Raw genomic sequence first — 17,812 nt, forward strand, 5'->3', positions numbered from 1 at the left:
ACATCAGGAAGTGGCTGGGCTTACCCCGGGGCCTCTCCAGTGTTGGTCTGTTTGGGGGGAACGCACTCCAACTGCCACTGAGGTCAATCCTGTTGGGCTACAGACAGGAGAAGGCGAGGCTTGTTCTAGAGCTGAGGGACTCGCCGGACCCATCTGTGCGGAACACCAAAGCCCCAGTACGAACAGGTCGCAAGTGGAGGGCAGAACTGGCAGTCGATCAGGCTATCAGCAGGCTAAAACACCAAGAGATTGTTGGCAGAACACAGTCAGGAAGAACCGGCCTGGGGTGGGGGACTGCTCCGAAGAGGTGGTCCAAAGCCACAAAGAAGGAGAGGAAAGAGCTAGTGATTTCTGAGGTGGTCAGGACAGAGGAGGAGAACTACCAGATCAAAGCCCTTAGCCAAAGTCAGCAAGGACGCTGGACGACCTGGGAGGGAGTAATAAGCAGGACCGTAGGGTGGGCTGACATGTGGAGAATCCCCCAAGCCAGGCTGAGCTTCCTCATAAGGTCCACATATGACACCCTCCCAAGCCCCAGCAACCTCTGTCTGTGGTATGGCTCAGAGGAGTGCTGCCAGCTTTGTAATGCCCCAAATCCTAATCTGCAGCACATTCTATCAAGCTGCAAAACAGCACTAACCCAGGGTCGGTATAGGTGGCGCCACGACCGTGTCCTGCGGAAGCTGGCAGAGATCCTGGAGGTGCGCAGGGCGGAATCAGCCAGGGAACGCCGACCACTAAAATTAAGACGGCCGATCCACTTTGTCAGAGAGGGAGGAGGGGCCACCAAAATCACGCAGCCACAGAGATCAGCCCTGGCAGGCAGTTGCGATTGGAACCTGAGAGCGGACCTCGATCGGCAGCTCAGGTTCCCAACAGAGATCACCACAACCAACCTCCGACCAGACATCATTCTCCGGTCCGCCACAACCCGGGCAGTAATTTTGGCAGAGCTTACTGTCCCGTGGGAGGGAGGAATGGAGGCAGCCCATGAGAGAAAGAAAGATCGCTACCTCGACCTTACAGCCGAATGCAGAGAGGCTGGGTGGTCAGCTGTCAGCTACCCGGTGGAAGTCGGCTGTAGGGGGTTCGTGGGAACATCCACCCAGCGTTTCCTGAAGAGCATGGGAGTCACCGGCCCCAAACTCAGAAATGCTATGAAAGTCCTTGCCAAGGAGGCCGAGCAGGGAAGCTTTTGGCTTTGGTTAAGAAGGAAGGATCAGGCGTGGGGAAAACAAGGGTCCTAGGGTTAGCTGCAGGGGGCAGCAGGGAGACGTCCCTGCTGCCGCTCCACCACCGTGAGATGTTCCGGGATTAATGGAGCGAAACATCAATGAAGGGTGGCTCCCGGCTGATGACCCTGCAGCTACCCGAAATGGCACCGTCGGAGGTGCGGCAAGCAGAAATGCTCAGCAGGCAGTCAGTTGCCTGTGCTACCACCTTTACCATAAGGTGAAACATCAGCAATGAACTTCTCTGTTCCTTTGACTGCATCACTCTTTGCTCTCAAAAAATATGTAAAGATTGCACCTGAATAGTCATCAGTAAATGCCAAGATATATCTGAACCCATCTTTTGCTGCCGGTTCCATAGGTCCAGCTAAATCTGTGTGCACAAGTCCAAGGGGAACTTTTGCTTTTTCATCTGCCTCCCTGTTCCTGCTCTGAACAAATTTCCCTTGTATGCACACTTCACATTTTAAATTAGACATTTCCGTTTTACCTTTAATTTTCATCCCCTTTGTAACATTTTCCAGCTTCAACACATCCTCATAATTACAGTGACCAAGAATTTCATGCCATGTGTGAATATCGTAACATACATGACATTGATCAACATCATCTGCGACCGTGCTTAAATAGAACAGTCTATCATACACCTGAATGTCAAATGTCACACCGTTCTTATGAACAAGTCTGTTCTGACCTTCTTTAAAAATGACCGTCGCTCCCTGGGACATCGCTGCCTTGACTGAAAAGATGTCCTGTGGAAAAGATGGGACGTACAGCGCCCCCATCAGCATCGTGTCCACCACTTGACCATTGTTGTCTCTCAGGCGAACTTGGGCCGTACCTTTCCTCAGGGCGATACCGCTGGTCCTCTCTCCATCAGCCAGCTCTAAGATGTGCTTATGTGGCTCAAAACTTTTATCAAAGTCTTTGAACTGTGTAATGTCCCGGATGATATGCGACGTTGCTCCTGTATCAACCATGAGACCTTTTTCCTTCACCCCGTTGGCCATGACGGCATACACTTGGCCCACCTTAAAAGCAAAAGTGTGGTCCTCCTCATCCATCACCTGTTTCACGTTGTCCCGCTTTCTCCACTTGCAATTCACATTCCTGTGCGTGAAACTTTTACAAAAATTACACCACTGTCGCTGTTCTCGATTCTCACTCGTAGTAGAAATGCACTCCACAGCCTTATGTCCCTTCTGTCCGCAGTTAAAACAGGTCAATTTCGTATTCCACCCGTCTCTTGCTTTCACCTTCATCACACTGTCATCCTCTGAGCAAGCAGCACTAAACTTTTCTGTGCTCTCATAACTCCTCAGCTTTGTTTTGAACTCTGTAAAAGTTATCGTTTCATCACTTTGGGTTATGTGAATGGAAAAGGGCTTAAAAGAGTCCGGTAAGCCCTTCAGAACCATTGCAATCAATAAGCCATCACTTAAAGTCTCTTCCGCATTTCTCAAAGCTGTAATAGCGGTCTCTGCGCGAATGACATAATCTCATGACATAATGACATATGACATAATATGACATAATATGACATATATGACATATATGACATAATGACATAATCTCATTGACAGCTTTCTGAAGAGATGTAAGCTCTGTGTATAAGTTGATCACTCGTGGTTTCCCTGTACCAGCATAGTGTTCTCTCAGAATCTTTAACGCCTTTCTTCCATCATCCGCTGCATCTCTCATCACAAGGGAAAGGCTTTTATCATCCAACAGCTGAATCAATTCTGCATACGCGTCCTCATTTTTCTCCGCGTCTTCTTCTTCCTCGTCATCATCAGGTTCACTCAGTATGGTGCTCTTTAAACCGAGCTGACGCAGGTGCGCCAGAAACTTAGTTTCCCACAGTTCATAATTTTTCTCATCCCCGTCAAAACATAAACGGTTCCACCGGCTTCCAAACTCCTTCCTGGGCCCATAACCTGTTGACTTTGCCATCATAACATAAAGGGTAGAAAACCGGCTAAACACATGACGGATGAATAAACTCACGTAGCCATCAGATTTCGTTTGACTGTCGTGCATACTCACACACGAGCATGCAGTCATTTATTAAATTGCAACACCTGAAGAACATAATGAACAAACCACACCCCTTAGACTCGCACTCCCTTAGTCAATATACATAATAAGAGCACATTCAAGGTCACCAATATTCAACAGTGTTTAAATCTTGGGGGTCAATGCAGATCCTTATGTCCTTTGTTTGCTTCTTGTTTGTTGCTACCATGGATGACACCCATTCGGTCGGCTCTGACACGGGAGTGATGACACCCAGGTCTGTCATTCTCTCTAGCTCTGCCTTCACTCTGTCCTGCATGGCTACAGGGATGCGGCGTGTTGGGCGGACTACAGGTTGCACGTCGGGGTCTATTTTCATAGAATATGTCACCCGTAGCTTGCCAAGTTCATCCTTGAATAGATCTGCATACTCTGTGAAGATCTTGTGTGGCAGGTTGATATCCGTGTTCACACTGAGTTGGTGAACATCCCTGCTCAGCGTCACTAGCTTCATGTGTTGGCTTGCTAGTAGACCTAGTAGTGGCTGGACATTTCTCTCCACAATGTGGAACCGTAATTTGTATTACTGACCTGCAAGCTGACATCGCAGGACGACTGAGCCCATGGTGCTGATCGTGTTTTTCCCCCATAAGCGACAAGGTTGGTGATTATTGAGCGGTCAATCGGTTCCCCGCTCTCCACATGTTTGAAAGCATCATATGATATAACGTTGCACTGTCCACCTGTGTCGACTTTCATCTCTACAGCTTTGCCGTTGATGTGTACAGTGGCGAACGCTACATTTTTCTCATGTACATTTGAGTCTATTGTGTCCACGACAACTGGTGTTATTCCATCTATACAGAATGAGTCATCTTCAGCAGTGCTGCACGTGGTCTGGTTCAGTTCGAGGTGGTGGACAGACTCCCTGGAGCTTTGTATCCTAGAGTATCTCTGTACTGACCTGCAGCATTTCTTGTAGTGGTTCCATTTTTTTACATGCATGGCATTGTTGACCAGAAGCTGGACAGCTTTCTCTTTTTGCATCATGGCTACCACCACAATTATTACAGTTGACAATGGGCTGTTCATTTCTCCCTGTCTGTGCTCTCTGTCGTGAGCCAAAGCTCTGCTTCCTCCCACATTTGTACTGCAGAGTGTCAACACTAGGAGAAACATGCAATGATGACAATACCCTGGTGTGCTGTTCTGTTTGCTCATAAATTTGACACAGTGAGATGGCTTTAGCTAGAGTTAGCTCGTTGTCACGCAGCATTATTTTTCTTAGATTATCATCAGTTATGCCACAGACCAGTCTATCACGGATGAGCTCGTCTTGCAGTGTTCCGAAGTTACAGCCCTTTGCTTTTATTCTTAGATCTGTGACATATGATTCGAAAGGCTCACCTTGGTGTTGGAACCGTGTGTTGAACTTGCGTCTCTCCACTATAATGTTTATTCGGGGGCTGCAAATCGCCCGGAATTTTCTCTTCAGACATTCAGGGTTCTCCTTTATCTTAGCCGGAGTAATGATTAGGGTGGCCATACGTCCGGATTTTGGCCGGACAGTACGGATTTTAAGCTCCGTGTCCGGCGTCCGGCGCAGCCTCAAGCCGGACACTCATTTGTCCTCCTTTTTGGAGTTGATCTGAATTGGCCAAAAAAAAGAATCTCTAGAATCTTTATTGAGACGCAGCAGCAGCATAGCGTCTAATGCCGTAGATCTCTAGTCAAACACATGATTGCAGGGTTGCCAACTCTCACGCATTGAGCGTGAGTTTCACGCAAAATTGAGCCAATTCTCACGCTCTCACGCCACACCCCCGATTTCTCACGCTGAAGTGTGAATCCGGCCGGTCAAATCCCTGAAAGATGAGTTTATCTATAGATCTACCTGATGAGCCACTCGTGATCGACTAGTTTTACCGCAAATTAGTTAAAAAATACACTAATCTAGAGCTTAGCACCTAACGGCACGGACGCAAAGCCAGGACTGCAGCAAAAGCCCGTTCCTCTCTGCACTCTAGTCTTAGTGTTCTGTTATCACTCCACTCTAATCCACTACGGGTTTTCCAGTCTCACTCACAGGAAAAAACTGCTCCGTGTTCAATCTAATTTAAAAAAGATAATCTTATGTTTTATTTTTTTATATATCACAAACGTCTGAATTTATAATACTATATGTAATGCTCTGGAATTCTACATGTTTAATAAATGTTCCAACTGCTTACACAAGGAAACAGTATGGGAAAGCGCACCCAGGTAAAAATAAGAATTTGACAAATTCTACAAACAATCTGTTTGCCAACAGTTAATGCGCACGACGGCAGAAAGGTAATATATGCAGCACGCGCACGACGCAAACCCCCAAACGTTGATTTTATGAATGGGAATATGAATATTATATGACATATGAATATGTATTGGGTTTAAAATCATACCCCCCCCCCCCCCCCTCGTCCTCATTTTCAGTGTTATGGAAATGGCCACCCTAGTAATGATTGGTCCCGGTGTGTCGTCAACGTTGGGTCCTCTCACCGTGGGCGCGTAGACGAACGACCTCTCCCTTTCAATGGCTTCCGATCCTGCGAGATTTAGGAGAATGTAGGCTTGTGTGCGGGCCGGCTTGTCAGAGTGTGCCGCCGCAATAAAAATGTCATATTCCTGTTCGAATACTCGCCAATTCTCCGCGATATTCTCCTCAAAGACGAGGGGGTCCGGTCTGCGAAATCCGTCCGCCATGACGCGCACTTTATGTCCGTTAGCAGGATAGCCGGTAGCAGCGTTAGAAGCTGGTTATTGTCCTTATTAGACTGGCGAACAGTCGTGCGCTCCGTGATGAATGAGCTGCACTATCAAAAGTGTCCGTGTTCACTTCTGACACCATGTAGAATGACTTGTCAGACGGAATACTTTATAAACCGAACTCTGTTTATTAGCTTGCTTGTACAGCTCTCTGTCACCAGTAACATTTTCCAGCCTCGTCTCGAACTTCCTATTTTTTACCTTCAGCGCATGCGCTGTATGGTAACCAGTACGGTGGCTACCGAGGCACATTCAACTACAAACGAGCATTGGGTGGATGCTCTACAATCTGCATTAGAATTGCGTTTTCTTTCCAATTCCAATTTTTCTTATAGCAGCTGTCTGAAAAACAACAAATATTAATATGAAAAAAAGAGAGTTATATATGCATACATAAGGTTGTCAAGCTTGAACTACTATAAACACCAATCAACACACACTACCATTATTGGTCAGCTCAAGACTCAATACTAAGTACGCAGACTTCGGACTTGCGTCCTTGGTAGTTCAGACTTGCAAGTTCGACTCTGGAGAACGAACTCCCGAGGATGCGAGGACGCAAGTCCGGTTCTTCTGCAAATGGAACAGAGCGTACTTGATCGCGTCACTCAGCACGCTCTACTCTATATTTTAGGCAACAATAAAACGAAATTTGCTACAACTCTGCATCTTTTCGTCAACAATAAAACGAAATATGTTATAAAACACCCCTCTGACTCTACATTCACAAAAAACAACATAGCCTATTAGCCTAATGACCATGTGGTTCAGGCAACGCGATTCTCTTCACTGCATATATTTATAACAAAATGAACATGATATTTTTGTTTTCATTTTTAAAAAAATATGAAACATTGATTTTTATTAACATTTATCAACAGGGTTATGTCATTTTATTTTATTTTTCATATAGTGAAGATAATATAAAAAAAGTTGTTGAAGTTAAAATGTGATAACAGACAACACATTTCTGGTATTAATGTGGATTTGGAAGTAGATCCGTGTTTAAATGACTACATTAACATTTTTCATCTGAGAAATAAGAGATAAAAACTAGGTCAAGAGATTAGTTTTAGGAAGTTTTAAAGTGAGTCCTTTTGAAGAAAAGATCTATAATAGTAATTTTTATAGTGAAATAATGAAATACAGTTTGATGTAAAATGAATGACTCATACAAATGTGAGTTGCAAAATATATCAAAGTAACTAATAGGATGATTGTGTTTTAATTAAACATTTTAAAAAGGTTTTAGATGATATAGAGAGACTAATCGCACAGATGATTTACAATAACTGTAAAAGTATCACAAGCAGAGAGTGCTTGCCTCGTCAAAGTTAGTGTGAATCCTAATTGGAGATTGATAAACTCCAAGAGAAAACTTAAGTCAAATATTAAACAATGGTTGAGAACTTGACGAATAAAATTGAGATTGAGAAATGAGAAACGTTATTGAGAACTAGAATAATTATTTTTTATTTAAGAACAAATAAGCAGAAGCAGTACTTTACTAGCAGTTGTTGAATGTTAATTAAACAAACAACTTGAGAAGTTGACCATGAAAGAACTAGAAGCTGATGTTTTTCTTTCAAAAAGATAAGTTTGTTTTTGGCTGTAATGAAACAGTTTGCTTATCTGAATCTGGTGTGTGCTGTGGCTGCAAAACTGCCAGTGCAACAGAGACTCAATCTGAGAGGAAATTAGTAATGCCTTAATTCCCTGATGTGGGCAAAAGACAAATGTAAATAATGTTTATTTGAAACCGTATGTAATTTCTGGCAAAGATGCCTTAAGCTGGAATAGAATATAAAGTTTGATGTTAGAAGTTTATGAGCATGCAGTACCAGTCCTGAATCCCTCACAGTCTCTCTCTCATTCAATGTCAGCTAGAAGCTGTTATCTGAGCCTGTGTCATTAGTGATAATAAGCTATTTGTATTAAAACACAGTGTTTCAGTTGAAGATCATAAACACAGAGATGTTAAGAGAAATCATTGCCATTCAGAGGCAATTTGTATTTTGAATGTTTTAAAAGTAAAACTGAAGGATTTTCAAGAAGTCATTAAAATAATAATAGACGAAATGAAGATACATCTTTGACTAGGTTGTTTGTGAACCAATAACTTATTTGTCTGAAGATCTTAGTCCCCACCATGAAACGGGGGCGGGGCCGATGGCTCCGCCTACAGATGAAGTACACTGAATGTACGGTTGTGATCTAAATCCACTGAGTAGCTAGTTGCTGCTTTTAAGATGGTTAATGGATTTAAGTGATTGAATACTGTTGCTATTAGCCTGTCTCCCTGTGTTACAACTATTAGGTAATCCGAATGGCCCTGGTGACTCTTGAATATTTTTCCTAAGCTCCAGAAACAACAGATTTTGTTGAAGAAAACGCTTTTGAGAAAATGGCGGTCACCATGTGTGCACGAGTGGTCATCTCAATGACGGGTAAGACCTTCTTTGGCCAAATAGGAGGCAACCTAACGCAGGGGGATCACGCAGACACTGGGCATCTCCTGATGGAGGTGTTTATGTGAGGTTGGGTATGAGAGTGGACGGGTGTCTGCGAGGCCAACAGCATCCTGTATCGTTAGGGGGGATGGAGCTGTGAGGAGTCACGGCAGTCTGCCCCAGGAACGTAAGTCCCTCTATCCCACTCACCAGAAACCGCATTCACTGTATGGCTTGTTTCTCATTGTGACAAGCTCTATGTATGCCAGGGGACCACACCCTGATGGAGATTATAGATAAAGAGCTAACAGGAAGTTGGCTTTCGGGGTTCAGTCAGGGCCAGGAAGTGATTCCCATTAGTTGTGGTGGAGACAGCAATAAAACTTTTGGATGTCGGTCGCCTTATGGGCAAGGAAAATTATAGTGTTGATTTAGAACTAATATGTCTAACATAATTTTGACTCCTAAAGGTCGTTAGACGTGGTGGTGACTAAAGATGAAGACAGCTTTTGTAGATTTAAGAAAAGTCTGGATAACAAAGGTGAATGGTCAAAGGATATTGTAATGAGTTTAAATGTTGTCTAAGTTACAGTCTTAGGAGGCTGTTAAAAAGATTATTTTGTTAGTGAGAGAGACTTGAGTGGAGGAAGGGATGGAAACTGTGTCCGTCTTTCTGTTTTGGCCTGCTAAAGAAAGCTTAAACAAAATAATGTTAATGAACCAAAACAACCCAGCTGACCGTCTAAAAGTAAATCAATAATGAACAGGCATGCTTTTGAAAAAAAAAATGTGGTGATTACTAAACTGTAAAAAGATATTGTTGGTTTAACTTAAAGTAAGTAACCTGGGTTGCCTTAAAATTTTAAGTTGATTGAACTGGAAAAAGTGAGTTAATACAATGAAGGAGATTATTTTGAGTTTCTGAGGATTTAAATTAATAAGTTCTCAACTAAATAAATTATTATAAAGTTGATTTGACAAAAGAAAATATGTTGTGATAACAAATCTTGAAAATATTGTTTTACAGTGTATGAATGTGTGTATTGTTTTGGTGACGGCACTTTATGTTTTATATGTGTCAGTTTGGCTATTATTTCCTGATTTTGAGGATATTGTGTCATTAACCTCTGGAATGAGTGTTTTAACATTACAGATAAGTGGAATGACAAACTTTTAAAAAGGTTGACATTTCTGAGTCAATCTGATGAAAAGACAATACAGAACATGGGACAAGCTTTAATTGGAGTGGTTTTCCAGCTCTGTCTGCTATTGGTGATTATTAATAATTTTGTCATTTATGATATTGTTCTGAATTACTCTCTGGATTAGTATGTTAAATAAACTGGAAAGTTGAAGATTGCCGTCCATTATGGGGTAAAAACTCTTCTCTAAATTCAACTGAGGGTCTACATTTAAATAGACGACTATGGATCTTAATGATAAACATAAATAAAAGAAATTAAAGACTTGACGGCAGAGAGACAAAGTGACACATTGGCTGAGTCACTATCCAAATTATCCAGAGTGAGCTCCCTCATTTTTTTTTTTATGAAAGGCCGGTGGGCGAACAAAGGAGAAGTGAATATAACTTCTTAAAAGGTTTTTATTTCTCAAACCATTGAATGGATGTTTGACATTAGATGTCTAAGAAAACTACAATTTAGTCAATAAAGGTTAAATGAGAAAGCAGCTTTATGGCTGTCTTAGAGGTTGGGATCTGAGTAAGATAATATTTTGGTCTCTGTAAAAGTGTAAAGATAAGTGGGACTGGGATATTATTGAGATACTGATAATATTTTTGGACTTCTATTTTTCTAATATTCTTTAGACTAACCATTTGATAGACAAATATTGTGAAAAGCAGTTATAAGGAAAAATAAAGTTGAAATTAATGATAAGAAACCAAGGGTATTGAAGAATTAATAAAATAATTTCCCCAACGAGGGAACTTGTGTCACTAGGCTGACAGTGGTGAGAGACTTGTTGGAAGAGGGAAGTGAAAAACAAAAAGGTTGTTTTGTGAGATATGTTTGTGTGGATTGTAAGCAAACAATTATACTGGTTAGATGAGGAGTGTAGGTAAATAGGTAAAGATAGAAGAAATATAGGTTAAATTAAGTTTAAGTGGTATGAAATATTTCAGAATAAAAATAAGGCATTGTATGATTAACACGGTTTAACGTGATATAAAGATAAGGAATGGACAAAAGCTTTATTAAGCAGAATGGGGAAAATTCTGTATTTTAGTGGTAAAATAATAATTAAACTGATGATGTGGATTTGTTTTATTTTATTTCTATTTTTGAAACAATAATAATAAAACAGGTGTAAGATGTTATACAATTAAACTGATACATGCTATGTGACCGTAAACTGATTGAAAAATTTCAGAAGACTTAAAAGTGCTTGAATCGATTATCAGTGATCTTATTAATATTTTATTTTTGTTGTTATATTTTTGTTAGACAACCATTGTGTTTTGAACCTAAAGGGTCTATAAAGAGGGTAGTGAAAATAATGGATTAACTATCCAACATTGTTTATGATAAAAGGATTTGAAAATTATGGTTTTAAATAAATAAATAAATAATAGTGCTTATATTCTGGTATTCATGATTATAGACAATGTCCTTATTTAGGATCTGACTAGTGACTGCGGGTCTATAGCCCATGCTAGGAATACAGCAACAGTGCTTGTTTATTTAGCCCGGCTTCCAGAGGATAAATATGTACTTGTTTCGTAATCAGTTATGTGTTTTATAAAAATGTTAACCTGACTGATAAACTGAGGAAGAATGACATTGATGTCCTGTTGTGAGTGGAAGGTGGGAGAGCCTCTTAATGGGGACTGGAATTTTTAGTATCCAGCATGTCCGTGACGAGGTGAAGAGACAAGTGTGACCCGTCAGGGGAGCATGCGTCACCACTCCCCCTTCCGTAGTGACCTCACTGGTTAGACCAGACGTGGCGGTATTGGACCCCACATTGGTCTAAAACGGGGGACTGAAGGGGTGGTCAAAATCCCTTGCCTCTTCATATATATATCATAATATCCTCTTGAATGATTATGTATTTCTTTTTATAAAATCAATAATTAAGTATAATCATTGTTACTTAATCATTTATTGACATAAATGTATTCTCATATACTTAAATGCATGCTGATGTAAGTCACCAGCTTCTTTTAGGTGCACAAGGCCATTTGTCTCTTTCTCTGGTCTCAGGAGAAAGGTTTATGGATCCTAAAGGCGTCGTGAACACATATGTCCAACACATATGATACTTCTCTGTACCGATGGTCAAGCTCTATTGAGCATTGCTATATTGAACTTTAATTGTTATATTAAAATGTATTCTTTCTATTATATTTGCTTTCTAAAGGAGCAAATGTTATCTGTTTTTCTCCCAAACAAGTGAATGTTTTACCATTATGTTTTGGTACACTTAACTGATAATAAGCCGCTCAGACTCTCTTCAGCCTTGATAGGAGCTCCTATTTGCTAGTGTCCTATGTGAACGCAGTAACAGTGAAAATAATAGAGAAATAGGGATTTTGGTTTATGTTTGAGTGTTAAAACATAAAGGGGTCTTTGAAGCCAACAGTTTAAGGCACTATTTCTTTGTTAAAGTCTTACTCCAGTTAGACTAAAGCTTAGTGCTAGTCTTCTTGGTTGCAGGTTAAGGAACCACTGACATTATTGGAGATTGAATGAGTTGTTGTTCTGGACACACTGGCGCCAGCAACCCAAATCTGTGACCTGGAAGGTCATGACGTGCCTCATCGATGGAGATATGTTTCGTCTATCTGTATATGTGTGGAAAATTACTGTGTATCTATATCTTAGCCAATGAGAATCATTCAACGTGTAAGCAATGACGTAGCTTAGACCTTGAAAATGGTATAACTGCTGTGATTGTTGTAACTGGAAGGGGGCGGCCTACGAACTCCTGAGTGAGTCTTGAAGCTGACTTCTGCGGATGAAATGGCATATGTTCAGTAAAACTTTCTTTAATTTTTATAATTCTGACTCCGGGTCTTCATTCTTCATATCTGGTTCTTGGTCCTTTAACTGTTAACCCCTAACACATGTGTCCTGGTTTTTGGTAAACATAATATGTTCTCCATATGCAGCATCTTTTATTAAAATAAAAGTTTTGCAGCTTTGCGATTCTCTTTACAAACTTGAATGGACGCATGCTCGTTTAAACACAATTTAAACAACGAATGCATACAATTCATTCCTTATATATTAAGAAGTAATTGTCATGATTCTGGCTCTTTCTTTCTTTGTTCCTTTTCTGCCCCCTTCTGGTCACTATCTTACATTACATTACTTGCATCACTCATTCATTATCCCGGTCACCTCCAGCTGTGGCTCATCTTCTCATTACCTCCTCATTACCTTCCCAACTGTTTCTCACTATCTCTGATTAGACTCTCTATTTCATGGCTTCTCTCTTACTGTTCTTTGTCAGATTATTGCTCTATGTTACGTACCTGTGCATACCGCTCCTGATCCTGTCGTGTCGTGTCCTGTCTGGTACTAGCTGTTTTGTACACTGTGTTACCTCGACTCTACTCTGCTACACTCCCAGCATCGTAAGTGGTTCAGGATTGGCGTCCCCGTGCCAGCTACGGACCCAACTTGTCTCTTCCTCTTAGTGACCGTCCGAGCTGATCCAGACGGCAGCTTTCTGTTTCATTATCAAGAGACTTTTCTGTTCCATTACCATTGAGACTCATCTGTTGGATTTACTCGCCATACGGCACCTGTGTTAACCCTTCTGAAACATTAAATCCTTTGTTGACTGCCCTTTGCTTTTGGGTCCTCTATCTTACACGTGACAGTAATGTCTTAAAGTAAAAATATGAAACAATTAAATACATCTATGGAGAGGTTACTACATTTTATTGAATTAAATGCATTTATGGTGAAACTACTACATTTCGAGGTCAATCTGAGTTCATTTTGACCACGAACCGTGCGCTGTAACTTTATTTCTGCGTTTGCAGCACAGCAGAAATAGACTCGGTACGAAAACGATCTCTGCACTGCTGTATACGCACCGCAACTGGAACGGACCGACGGACTGCATCCGCATGCAGTGTGAAAGCTCTAACCTGTTAACATGGGTACGGAAAAAAATACGGACCGCATACGCACTGCAAACGGAGTATGTGTGAAACGGGCGTAAAACTTTCACCTTATGCATGAACCCTTGCAGACAACCTGTCGCAGGTGCAGAAGAGGAAAGCTGCATCACTGGTGTTAGAGGAAGAGAAGCAGATAAGTCGGCGGCCCGTGCAGAAGTGATTGTGTTCCCTTCTATGCAAAGGTGTAGAGCAGAAATCAAATCCGTCCCCATTAGAAAAGTTCCTGATTCCACAATAAAAAAAAGGTAGCAGAGCATTCTACATTGTCCTTAATAACAGTAGCTGGCATACAGCCGAGCACATTAATAGGCGACACGAGTATGTAACTAGTTTCGCTGTCGATGGCTGCAAATGTGTACCTTTGAAGTTTTCTTCATACACAGATCGAGGCAGAACTGATACTAAAGCGCCAGTATCCACGATCAGTTCCACGTTTGCAAAGGACTTAGGCGTCTGGATGCCCACAGCACACTGGATTTTATTCTGCATGCTGGATCCTTGAATTAACAGTAACGTGTACTCGGGTAACTCAACTTCTCCAACTGTGTGCGTAGGAGCCGAACGACACACGCGTGCAAAGTGTCCCTCTTTTTTACAGTTTTTGCATATTGCTCTTATAGCCGGGCACTCTCTTGCCTTAGCCAAGTGTCCACTAGAACCACAACGAAAACATGTATGTGCAGCAGGTGCAGAAGATTTTGAACAGGCATTAGCGGTGAACATTGTTCTTTGTTGTTTGCGCTGAACGGCATTTTGTTGAACTTGGATAGCTTGCACAGGAAAACTCCGTTCCCTGATGACCTTTGCTTGTTCCGATGCAGACTCGGCTTGGGTTGCAGTTGTAATAGCTTCTGCCAATGTAAGGTCAGGTCTTAAGAGCAGTCTCTCGCGAATCCGACACATGCTCAATGAGTTGATCTCGAATCATGTCATTTGTATTAGGAAAATCACAAGTTGCAGCTAACTGTCTCAGTGCAGCAATATAATTCACTATACCTTGCACTCGTTTCTGGAAATTATAACGTTCTACCACAACATTTATGGCAGGAGTGAAATGTGTACTCAACGCAGTGATAGCAGACTCCAGTGTATCTCCAGTCTCTGGTAAAGTATAAAAGATCCTTTGTCCTTCGGTTCCTAAGCAATGAAGCAGCAAGGCTCTTTTCCTTGCCTCTGGCCAAGCATCACCTGTAGCTCCCACGACGAGAAGATAGTTTCGGGACATCCTGGTCCACGTTGTGAATGCAATGCTGGGCTCACCCGGACAAGGCAGAAATAACTCTGGGAATGGAGCGTTCAGTGCAGCAATCGTCACACAATATAGATGCAGACCACCTCGTCGCCAATTTGTTATACTGTTACTTAATTTTACAAAACAATAAATGATGCGATGGCACAAGAATTCTTAGATGCTCACTCTTTTTAATCCAGGTCAAACTCGCATGTTGAACTCACATGTACCTCTCTTATCTCAACACTGATCGATAGCACTTCTCTATCTCCCTCTAGTGTTCAGTTCTTGTAACAACAGTTTATGTAGACACAACAAAATCGAAAAGAAGCAGAGTGGTGTTTTATAACATATTTCGTTTTATTGTTGCCTAAAATGAACATACAGAGATAACCGGAGTCACAGAGCCAGAGCGAGCAGAGTGCCGCTCAAGAACGCGCTGTTCCATTAGCAGAATTACTGGACTCGCGTCCTCGGGATCATTCTCCAAGTCGGACTTTGCGTTGGCTTCTTGGAAACGCCTAATGCCAGCGCTTGTTTCTAGTGACAAACATGCCGAGAATCAAGAACAAGATCTGCTGTCTGTCATCCAGTGTTGTTTACTATGTCGCTTTCTTCGCGCGAAAATGACGTCGATCGCTTCTTTCCAGCATATTGCTTCTTACCACGCCTATCAAGTAAGGGTACTGTTGGTGGTGGAAACGCAAGCCTGATCATGGTGTACCCGACCCGTACTGTACTGTACTGTACCGTACCGTTTCGTACCCCTCAGTGGAAACGAGCCATTAAAGGTAGTGTATGTCAGAATTTTTAAAAAAAACTATTTTTTCCAAATTTCTTTAAACTTCCTGTATCAATGCATAATTAAAAACTAAGTACTCTGAAAAAGAAAGTATAAAAATCGAGTGTGTGCAGACCTCTCACGACTGTTTTAAAGACTGCTCATTATTTCCATTCATTTCACCCCCTCCCTTCTGGGCTCCTTTCAAAGCCACGCCCCCAAAACACATGAACGCGCGACTCTGACAGCTGAGCTGAAGACGCATTATTTACCTGAGACGAGCAGAGAGGAGAGGAAGGAGTGCATGTAGTGACATCATGTCAGAAACACATGTAAATAAAAAAAAATCTAACTATCATTATGAGGATAAACAAATAAGGTGTATTTTGATATTGGTAAAGTTTACAATATATATTTATTGATTCGCAAACGAGCTAGTTATCTATAGGCTAAGGCAAAGCTAAAAACAGGTTGCATGATACACGTTTTTCCATTGCCATCATTTACACTGTGATGAAGATGAATTTCGTGTAAGATTCATAACATATATGGTGTTCTGACTGCATGTAAGAGTTTTCTTGATGAAAGCATTGTTGACTCTGATGAGGACTACACTCCCGAGACAAGTTAGACAGTATAAGAAAGCAAGTACCGCATCGTCAGCTCGAGGACAGATCCGTGGTCGAGGGTGAAGCAGAGGAGGTCGTGCAAGAGGCCATGCTATTAAGGTCCAAGGAAGTAGAGGACGGGGTAGTCGAAGTGCAGGGCAAGGAGCACTTTTTAGACAAGAGGACCTGCGTCGAGTTTTGCATCTTCAAGCTCAAACAAGGGCATGCGAACAGGTACGATCTGGATACGAGCAAGTGGGCAGGTCCTGTGTGGCAAAAGGGTGGTTGCCATGGTTGCGAGAGAGTGACAGTCCTAAGCCAATCCATTGTTTCGTCCCGGTTCAAAATAATGAGCTGTGTTTAGTTCAGATTAAACAGTCTAGAGTCACTCGATTTTTATACTCTTTTTTTCAGAGTACTTAGATTTTAATTATGCATTGATATATATATATAGAAAGTTTAAACAAATTTGGAAAAAAGTTTTTATAAAATTCTGACCTACACTACCTTTTATGCATCTAATTCACCCGCAATCAATAGGAATATTATTTGGTATTACTCAGATCCATCACTAACGTGCAGATGTGAATTTATAGCTTTTTTTTCTTTTCATCCTGATGATGTAAACAGCGGGCTGTTTAGCTAACGTTACATCTGGCCACTTCACGTGTTTTTGTGATCTGATTGCGAAAAGACCAGTATAAGCTAAATGCCCTCCGAAACGCATTGGAGACGGATATTTAAATCCGATCGCTCAAACCACTTCATGAGGAGGTCTGGGCCGCTTTACAGACGAAACTGGACTTGTGTAAAGGCATCTGGTTGTTGAAACCGCATATGTAAATTGGACTTCTCCCAAAATTGCTGAAATAAAACGTGTGAGAGCAGCCTGTGCTATTATATTCATGACGAAGCTATAACGCGCACTGCAGCTGAGCATCTATTCATAAAGCCAACGTGCAAACTATAATAAATCAAAGTGAAAGTAAGTCACAGACGCTTAACACACAATCATCTTCGTTAAAAGTAAAGAAACAAAATGATCTTACCAGTGCTGTCTCTCTTATTGCAGTCTTTGATTGTGAAATTAGCTGATGATCAATAAAATGCAGCTCATTACTGTTGCTTTCGGGTGACGTGAACGGGTGACGTTAAATCTGCATATAGCGCGTTGTTTGAAGATCGGATGCGAAAACATATTTATGTGACCAGTGTAATGGAATCGTTTTGATAAATCAGGTCAGTAAAAAAGCACGAAGTGTCCAGGTGTAAACGGCCCCATTATGAGCTGTCAGCGTCTGTATAATTTTCTGTTAATTAATTGCAAATTGTGGCATGTTGCCAGTCTGTCACATCTCTTGTGTTTTTATGAATGACGTCAGCGACTAGTCGACGTCGACTCGACTTTGCAGCTAAACCATTCAGTGCTTTATAAGTAATCAGCAATATTTAAAATTGTATACGATGTTTAATAGGCAGCCAATGCTGGGTTGACAGAACCGGTCTAATATGGTCATACTTCCTGGTTCTGGTA

At 41.6% G+C, this 17,812-nt stretch overlaps 1 protein-coding gene across 1 annotated transcript in view; it reads left to right on the forward strand.

Annotated features, from left to right (window-relative positions):
- Positions 1–17,812, forward strand: part of LOC120468570 (uncharacterized) — an 81,670-nt gene that overhangs the window by 42,846 nt on the left and 21,012 nt on the right. The window lies entirely within an intron of this gene.

This window comes from Pimephales promelas, chromosome 19 (genome assembly GCF_988280905.1).
Source record: "Pimephales promelas chromosome 19, fPimPro1.hap1.1, whole genome shotgun sequence".
In the NCBI taxonomy this organism is placed as follows: domain Eukaryota; kingdom Metazoa; phylum Chordata; class Actinopteri; order Cypriniformes; family Leuciscidae; genus Pimephales; species Pimephales promelas.